We start from the raw sequence: 10,000 nt of genomic DNA, 5'->3' as shown, positions 1-10,000 counted from the left end.
ATTTTAACACCGTTAGCATAGAACATTATTTAAATGTCAATTGACAAATTTCTAATAAAAAATTTTTTTTTATTTTTTTATTATTCATTATTTGGGGGGGGGGGCTACCATAATGCAAAAAAAAAATTATACATGATTGTATAAATTGTACTGGATTTAATTTATTCAGATTTAATAAAATAAATAAAAACATCTTAATATGGTTTAAATGAGTGAATTGCAGTACTTCTAATCTAATGGGAACGAGGATTCCCACCATTGTGTATTAAAAGAGATATTAAAAGTCCACCGTCTTTATGCATTACACTACAGTTATGATCATTTTGGGGGAAACATGTTTCATTTTCATAAATATAACATCATGACGCTGATTTTAGCACCATTAGCAAATAACATTATTTTAATATCAATTGCGAAATTTTCGTCCTCGTTTTTTTTTTTTTTTTTTTTCATTATTGGGGGGGGGGGGGGTTAACAATGCAAAACATTTTTTTATATTTATACATGATGATACATTATAAGTTGTACTGCATTTAATTTATTCTGATCTTAATATGATTTATATTTGACATATTATGATATATATTTGATCGTCTTAAGATGGTATAAATGACTGAATTACAGATATTTAAATCTAATGGGAATGAGAATTCCCAACGTTGAGAAATTAATATTGAGAATTAAAAGAGATATTAAAAGTACACTGTATGCATTACAGTAATGATAATTTGAGGGGGAAAAGGAATAATTATCATAAATATAATATCAGAAAGCATAATATCGACATTTATAAAAAAACACAGGATAGCTGACTTGTCAGAGAGCACATGAAACAAAATATCTATAAAATACTCTATTTTCATTTAAAAAATTTATATATTTTGAATAATCATTGAAGATGAGTAACAACCATAACCATAAAATATGATGCAGCATTTTAGACAATTTTACAGGATTTTCAATGCGGAAAAACAATTAAATCGGATATAATAATGTCTCAATATGACTGATGAAAAACAATATGACTGATGAAAAACAATATGATTGATGAAATCAGCGCAGAAGGAAAGTCATTGCTGTTTTTGGTTGACATTTGAAGAGGAAATTTGAATTATTATTATAAATAATCAAGGTAATGAGTAAACACCAGTGCTTTTCTCTGAGTTTGGCCCGTGCGAGATGGTTAACCGTGCACAAGTGTGTGTGTGCTTCATCTCTACAGTGTTGATCTGCACAAGAACTGAATATATTTATATTTTACTTTCATTATGCAATGTTGAACTCCTCGGAAAGCATCCGCAGGATCTTACGGCGGCCCACATATGACGTTTAACATTTGACAAACACACGGGACCTTCACATGCTGATGTCAGTCACCCGCTCCTCTATCTCACACACACACACACACACGCAGCGCTTCCTATGCAGGCTTATATTGGGTTGTGTGTCTAAAACAGGATCTCAGCGCTGGAGTCCGGTGTCACAGTTCAACACGACAGCCAGAGAACGCCACATATGTGAGACGCGTAACACACCAGCAGTCGGCCTTACATGCCACACTGAAATACACACACACACACACACACACACACGTTAGCACTGGCCTACCGACACACTGAAACATTCACACGCCCCTTAAACGCTCTGTAAATACTGTACACACTTCACCACACACACACCAGGAGGAGTTTCATGTATTGTGTAGATGCACACACACCATTTTACTTCCATAATGTGAAATATTTCCAAGAGACAACAGATATTACATGAGAAGTGTAGGCAGGACTTGATTTCATACAGGGATGGGATGGTTAAAAGCGTCCCTATACATTACTGTTCAAAAATACAGACATTTTTTAATATTATGAAATATTTGTACAATTTAAACCGCTGTTTTTTATTTTATTTTTTATTTTTATGACTTATTTACCTTTTCATAAACAGGGAAACATTAAAAACCATATGTTCTACAATAAGTCTCAAAAACAAAGCCCTCAAACGTAAATAAATTATATAGTACAAGTCCTACAATGTAACAGACTGCTTGAATATAGTCAATATATGAACATATAAGCATGAGGAAAAGTAAATAAAGAATGAATAAAATTACTTTCTTAATGCAAAGTACTAATATATACATGCTTATACATATTGTATATATTTAAATCAGAATCAGAAAATCAGAATAATATGAGCTTTAAGACACATTTATGATTATTATCAATGTTGAAAACGGTTCAAAATTTGTGGAAACTGGATTCTTTGATAAATAGAAAGTTAAAAAAAACAGCATTTAATTGAAATAGAGTTATTGCTAACATTATAAAAGTCCATTTAATGCGTCCTTGCTGAATAAAAGTACTAATTTCTTTTAAAAACAAAACTTTCCGAGCGTAAGCCTTTGAACAGTAGTGTATAAAGATGGTTGAAAAGGAAAGAGGTGGAGTAAGTTATTAATTTTTTTAATATTATGAAGTCCAAACAAACTGAAGAAAACAAACATGTTTTCTTCAGAATAACATCAGTGCTGTTAGTTCACAACTAAACCAGGAACATGACTTAAGGCGAGACACTACAGGTGAATAGGGTAATATTTTTAACTAGCAGATATCACCATGAAACTTTCCCAGTTGATTACACACATTAAGATGAGAAAATAATGTATTACAAGTTTTCTCTAATTTAATGTTTAAATATGCAAATTAGGCAATATCTAAGTAAATATGTACTAATTTGCATATATATTTAAAAAACGAAATCTGAGTATTGGATAAAACCAGGTTCAAAATTATTTTTTCATTGTGTTCACATATTAGATGGAAAAATCTACTTTATGGATATCTACTTTTGTTATCCTGTAAATCAGAATATACTGTCAATAGCCTTAAAAAAAAGATTTTCGCCATGTTTTTTGGAATAAAATGTTATATAAATCAGGCTAGGAATAATAGATTTACAAATCCCTCAGTAAATGTCTTCATAATATAACTAGGTACAAGACTGGAAGGTTTGGTGTATATCGGTGCGACTGAAGTGGAGATCTCGGTCATTTTGAGAAAACGGGCTTTAAATATTTATCATCAGCCAATGAGATTGCGCATTCGGCCCTTTTACTTTCACGATTGGTTGCTGATAAAAAGGAAATGATCATATTTGGATCCGACCGCATTGTACAGGAGAGAGAGAGAGCGGTGTGTGTGATGACGGTGCAGACAGAGATCGCGGATCATGATGATTTAGAACGACAACTTTTGTTGAATTTATGAGAAATCTACAGACGCAAATAGACAAAGTGTAGAAAAATAAAGACCTAAATGTGTATTTCTGACTTTTTTTTACCACAAGTCTGAAAGAAGACATGTTATTGAAGACAAATATCCCAAAATCTCAAAATTGACCAGTGAAAAAAAAACTGTTTTTGCCAGCCGTGTCTCACCTTAAGAAAGTAAATAAGCTCATTTATATCTCATGTTGATATTGATCGTCTTTCATTTAGAATAAATACCCCGATTTCGGTTTCATGGTAACTTTAGAGTCATAAAAACAGCATCTTTAATTGCAAGAGGGTATAAAAGTGTGTGTCCATACTGAGGAGGATCTGTGTGTAGATCTGTGTGTCGTGTGTGTGTGTGTCAGCACTGAGAGCCAAACACAGCCGAGAGAAACAACAGACACGCGTAATCACATCACACTCGACACACACACGCACCAGCAAACAAGAAACAGCGCTCAAAATATACAATTTACAAGTAGATCACTTTCAGATGCACAGACTTTACTAGGATTACAGTCAGAATTAAATCAAATTATTCATATATATAATATATATATGGAATATTGCAGTATTTATAATGGATGAGTTATCAGTGCACATCATTACTGTTTTAAACCCATTTGGCTCATAATCTTGAATTAGAATAACTTCGGATGACAGCATCTCTTCTCTTCTGTGATGATGTGGGCGGAGCTATAACCTGTCACTCACATCAGATCCTCCAATAGCAAACCACAACCATCCAATCAATTCCTCACAGACAAAATCAAGCCCCGCCCACATTTGTTCTTGTCCCAGAAGCGTTTCACTCGGATATACGTCAAGTCAAGTCATCTTCATCATTTATATAGCGCTTTTAACAATGTAGACTGTTTCAAAGCTGCTTTACAGAGATAAACGGATAATTTAAGGTAACAGATTGTTTTGTCTTTATAGCGGTTCTTGAATAAAGATATTTTCCAGCTAAAGTTAGTTTTGATTGATTCACTTCCGTCGCAACGATCATTAGTTATTAAATTAGAGGCCGCTAAGACGACACGTTCTCTCTACACAGACTTTAAACTGAACCTGTGAGAAACACTGATGGCGCTCGCGTGCGCATCAAGAATTAATTCTATAGTTATGTGTGTTTGAATATATGTGCGCATGTTTGTAATTCCCTACAAACCAAGTCTTAACAAACTACTTGTCTGGCCATAAACATTTTTAGACAGAATTTTATCACTTCGAGGTAGGGATGTCCCGATACCACTTTTTCCAGGCCGAGTCCGATACCGATACTTTCATTTTTGGTACTCGCCGATACCGATACCGTAACCGATACCTGTATTTTTATTTTCAATTAATTTAATTCATGCATTTGTCATTTTTAAATGTATTGGTAGAGAAACCACAAGAAAGTCAAATCATATTTGTTTATTAAATGTAAACTTAATTTGTTCATCAAATATATTTAATGCACTGCATATTCATTACTGTATAAATTAAATATAGATGGATCTTTTTGTGAAGTTAAAAAAAAGGTAGTCTATTTAGTCAAGAGTTAATCCTTTGTCTGGTTAACATTAAAACACAGCAGCAGATTAATTCAACTGCTGCCCCTTTAAGACCGAACGCACGGACCCCATTTGAATTATACTGTCTACGTTCACTTGACATATAATATACTTTGTTTACTATGATACTCGCCAAGACGGGCGTTTTTACATAGTTTTGTGTGAATTCATCCGTACAAGCGCAATAGTGAAATAATTCCTCTCAGTGTTCGCGCGCTGTCTGAGGCGATGGTTTTCGGGGCGCGCGCTTTGGATGTTTGAAGTTCATGTAACTTCTTGACCTGCAAATGTCCTGTAATAATGTCGTTAAACATAAATAAGGTAACAGTTCATGTTTTACTTACATATACGATTTAGTTTTAATCCAAATTACAAGTACAAGTACTTAGGCACAATAATAGATAATAAGTTGCAGTGGAACAGTAATACCGACACCATCTATAAAAAGGGGCTGCAGAGGCTGCATTTTATGCGGAGACTGAGACAATTTAGAGTGGATAGAGATTTGATGATGCTTTTTTATCACTCATTTGTGGAGAGCATGCTACTTTTTTGTTGTGTTGCCTGGTATTTCTCTCTGTCAGTGACCAACAAAAATAGACTGAGCAAGATAGTCAACTTGGCCAGCAAGGTCAGAAATTTTGTTATATATTTTGTTTTGTATTCTGTCTTGTCAAATTGTTTTATTGTCTTTGTATAAATGTATCAGATGTGCTGTATGTATGTATGGCACATAACAATTTTCCGAAAGGATAAATAAATCTCTCTCTCAAATATACGTGCCGAGTGAACGATCAGCAATCCAGAGCATTCAACAGAAGTGCGCTCTCTCTCTCTCTCTCTCTCTCTCTCTCTCTCTCTCTCTCTCTCTCTCTCTCTCTCTCTCTCTCTCTCTCTCTCTCTCTGGTCAGTTAATGTTAATAATAAGCTACATGCCTCGTTTTACTTTCTTTGCCATTGATATCCGACTGAACTACAAACTTTCCACTGACGTCTGATGCGCTCGACCAGCTCGCGCTTCGGTGCCGCGGCGCGCTCAATCCACTGCGCGTTTCTCTCTTATCAGCTCGCGCACCACAGCTATATAGGCGTTACTATTTTGTTTAATATTTCACTAATATGATACATTTACTTCATAGACAGCCTTCTTTTTTATCCCCATTATACTTTCTGTTGTCAGTGCTTCTTTGTCTGGACACAAACACTGTACACACGCTGCTTGGTATCGGTTGTTGATATCGGGGCGTTTTTACGAGTACGAGTACATGAGCTCAGTATCGGGCCATCCCTACTTCGAGGTAGATACGCGAAACTGAAATATCCGTTTCATGCTGACTTTATAGAGCGTTGTTGTGTTCTGTTATTGCAATGCAAAGCAGATGCATGATCAAATACATCAATGTTCAATAATGAAAGTATAATAATTAGGGCTGTCAAAAGATTAATCGCATCCAAAATAAAAGTTTGTGTTTCCATAATATATGTGTGTGTACTGTGTATAATTATTTATAAATATAAAAACACACACAATCATGTATATATTTAAGAAAAATCGGTTATATTTATATATAAAATATTTATATATAATATAAATTATATAAATGTATATACAGTATATAAATGCAATTATTCCTTAAATATATGAATGTGTGTGTATTTATACATAATAATTCTACATAGTATACACACATATATTATGGAAACACAAACTTTTATTTTGGATGTATTAATCTTTTGACAGCCCTAATAATAATACAATTATAATATAGTTATTAGGCTATTATTAGTTATGGATGTATTCAGAGCTGTAACCATTACAAATCAGCACCAGCAAACACATCCAAAACTGACTCTTAAAAATACAGTACAGATCATTCCCTCCTGTAAACGCCCGAACACTTTAAACAAGCGCACCGCTGCATTCAACAACACATGTGTGACCCTGGACCACAAAACCAGTCACATGGGTCCATTTTTGGACATTGAGATTCATACATCATATGAAAGCTGAATAAATAATCTCTCCATTGATGTGTGGTTTGTTAGGATAGGACTATATTTGGTCAAGATATGAATATTGTAAATCTGGAATCTGAGGAGCAAAAAAATGTAAACATTGAGAAAATCTCCTTTAAAGTTGTGCATTTATGTTCAAGATTGTGCTGCATTCACTCACAAAAATACATGTTTTATATATTTACGGTAGGACATTTACTAAATATCTTCATGGAACATGATCTTAATATCCTCATGATTTTTGGCATAAAAGAAAAATGGATAATTTTGACCCGTACAATGTATAGTTGCTATTGCCACAGATATACCCGTGCGGCTCCAGACTGGGTTTGTGCTCCAGGGTCACATGTGTCAAACCACTTCATATATTATGATTATATTTAGCTATTACTATTTCAGAATTACAGTTACAGCGCATTAGAGCTACTGAACTTTGCTTTCGTCGGTTAACATTTTTATTACGGTGTCCAACATCTCCAAAAGAAAATTCTACCAGATATGTTTGAAGTATGATACACACACTGATATAATAAACATAATCCTGCCTGAAGCCAAAGGAATCTGAGTGATTCAACAACAGTCTTCGGCTCACTTTCACTAGACACCAAAAAAGGAAGAAACATCCGATAACACACTCGAGAAGATCAACGGTAAACTCGCCAGGCTGGAGTTCGTGTGACGCGATTGTGTGTTTGTTTAAACCGTTACTGAGAAATCCCTGGTATACACACACACACACACATATATATATAACACTGAACACTCAAACACACACACATTAATACAGCATCTCTGAACACGATTAAAGATACAGAGGCTAATTATATTTAAGACTGAACCTCGAGGAGGCTCTTCAAAATGCTTTTCTTAGTATTTTTGTCTTGTTTCCAGTCTAAATATCTAAAATTACTTAAAGATGCATTTACTAGATGAGTGAAATGTCATAAGATATTATGTCCTGTTTTTCGGGGGAATTAATCAAAATGAAGTGTGTTGATGGATAAAAAAAAGCTAAATTATCTGCCAATACGGTCAGAAACATTATCTTAATTCAAACAGAAATAATATTATTTTTCTGACCCCATTGGCAGATAATTTTGCTTGTTTTAAGCAAAAACTCACTTAATGTTTATTTATTTCCCCCAGAAAACAAGACTTAATATCTTATGTCATTTTAATACTTTAGTAAATGCATGTTGATTTAAGAAATGTTTGATATTTGGACTGGACACAAGACAAAAATACTGAGTAAGGAGCATGTTTTGCAGTTCAGGCTCTGTACTGTTATCAGCAGAAGTTTCCTCCTTTCAGTCAGAATGTCACATGCATCCTTCTCAGAGAAGACAATCCCATAATGCACTGCAAGCCGATCTTAAATAATTCCAAGATGGTGGATAAAACATGAAAAATGTTGATTATAATTACACTACTGTTCAAAAGTTTGGGGTCAGTAAAATTTGCACTTTTTTTTTAAAACTTTCATTCAGCACGGACGCATTAAATTGATCAAAAGTGACAGTGACATGTATAGGGCCGTATCTTGCACCCAGCGCAATTGACTTTGTACAACGACGCATGTATCATTCCTATTCTGCACCCGCGCACAGCGGACTCTTCCCTCCACAGACGCACGACGGTAAATTAGGGAATGAACTTGCGCTCGCGGGGGCGGTTCAGTGAGAAGAGGAGTGTGTTCCGGCACAAACGTTCCAGGAAAAACCGAGTCTAAAAACGTGAACAGGAGAAACCTTGTCTAAAGACAGCGGCGCCGCGCGTTAGTCATATGCCATTTTAAGCGCGCGCATACGTGGCCGTAATGTAGCGTGTGAACAACACACACACACACTTTGATTCTCTAATCTGAACAGACGCAGTAGTTTTAATTTTTGCAAATCATACATTATTACAAGTAAAAATATTAACACACGAGGGAAATCATTGTTGTGTCCGTGAAGAGGTGAAAAAATTATTTTTCACATCCAAATTATTATACGCCTGTTTAACCGAAGCTAATGTGTGTGTTTCTCCATCATCCTCATACAATGTCACTTTTCTGTGTTTTACGGCCCTGACGAGAGCGTCGGTCTCCTCGGCTGTGAACCGCTCCTGGCGTGCGCCGGCAAACCCGCCGTTATAATAGCAATCCGCCGTTATAATAGCGATCCGCCGTTATAATAGCAATCCGCCGTTATAATAGCGATCCGCCGTTATAATAGCAATCCGCCGTTATAATAGCAATCCGCCGTTATAATAGCGATCCGCCGTTATAATAGCAATCCGCCGTTATAATAGCGATCCGCCGTTATAATAGCGATCCGCCGTTATAATAGCAATCCGCCGTTATAATAGCAATCCGCCGTTATAATAGCGATCCGCCGTTATAATAGCGATCCGCCGTTATAATAGCGATCCGCCGTTATAATAGCAATCCGCCGTTATAATAGCGATCCGCCGTTATAATAGCGATCCGCCGTTATAATAGCAATCCGCCGTTATAATAGCGATCCGCCGTTATAATAGCGATCCGCCGTTATAATAGCAATCCGCCGTTATAATAGCGATCCGCCGTTATAATAGCGATCCGCCGTTATAATAGCAATCCGCCGTTATAATAGCGATCCACCGTTATAATAGCAATCCGCCGTTATAATAGCAATCCGCCGTTATAATAGCGATCCGCCGTTATAATAGCGATCCGCCGTTATAATAGCGATCCGCCGTTATAATAGCAATCCGCCGTTATAATAGCGATCCGCCGTTATAATAGCGATCCGCCGTTATAATAGCAATCCGCCGTTATAATAGCGATCCACCGTTATAATAGCAATCCGCCGTTATAATAGCAATCCGCCGTTATAATAGCGATCCGCCGTTTAATAGCGATCCGCCGTTATAATAGCGATCCGCCGTATAATAGCAATCCGCCGTTATAATAGCGATCCGCCGTTATAATAGCAATCCGCCGTTATAATAGCGATCCACCGTTATAATAGCGATCCGCCGTTATAATAGCAATCCGCCGTTATAATAGCGATCCGCCGTTATAATAGCAATCCGCCGTTATAATAGCGATCCGCCGTTATAATAGCAATCCGCCGTTATAATAGCAATCCGCCGTTATAATAGCAATCCGCCGTTATAATAGCGATCCGCC

The 10,000-nt window shown here is 35.9% G+C and overlaps 1 protein-coding gene across 4 annotated transcripts in view; it reads right to left on the bottom strand.

Annotated features, from left to right (window-relative positions):
* kcnma1b (potassium large conductance calcium-activated channel, subfamily M, alpha member 1b) overlaps nucleotides 1–10,000 on the bottom strand; it is a 112,722-nt gene that overhangs the window by 82,923 nt on the left and 19,799 nt on the right. The gene's annotated exons all lie outside the window — the stretch shown is intronic.

This window comes from Phoxinus phoxinus (genome assembly GCF_949152265.1).
Source record: "Phoxinus phoxinus genome assembly, chromosome: 21".
Lineage (NCBI taxonomy): Eukaryota > Metazoa > Chordata > Actinopteri > Cypriniformes > Leuciscidae > Phoxinus > Phoxinus phoxinus.
The sequence above is the reverse complement of the archived record's forward strand: the minus strand, read 5'-3'. Positions and strand labels throughout refer to the sequence as shown.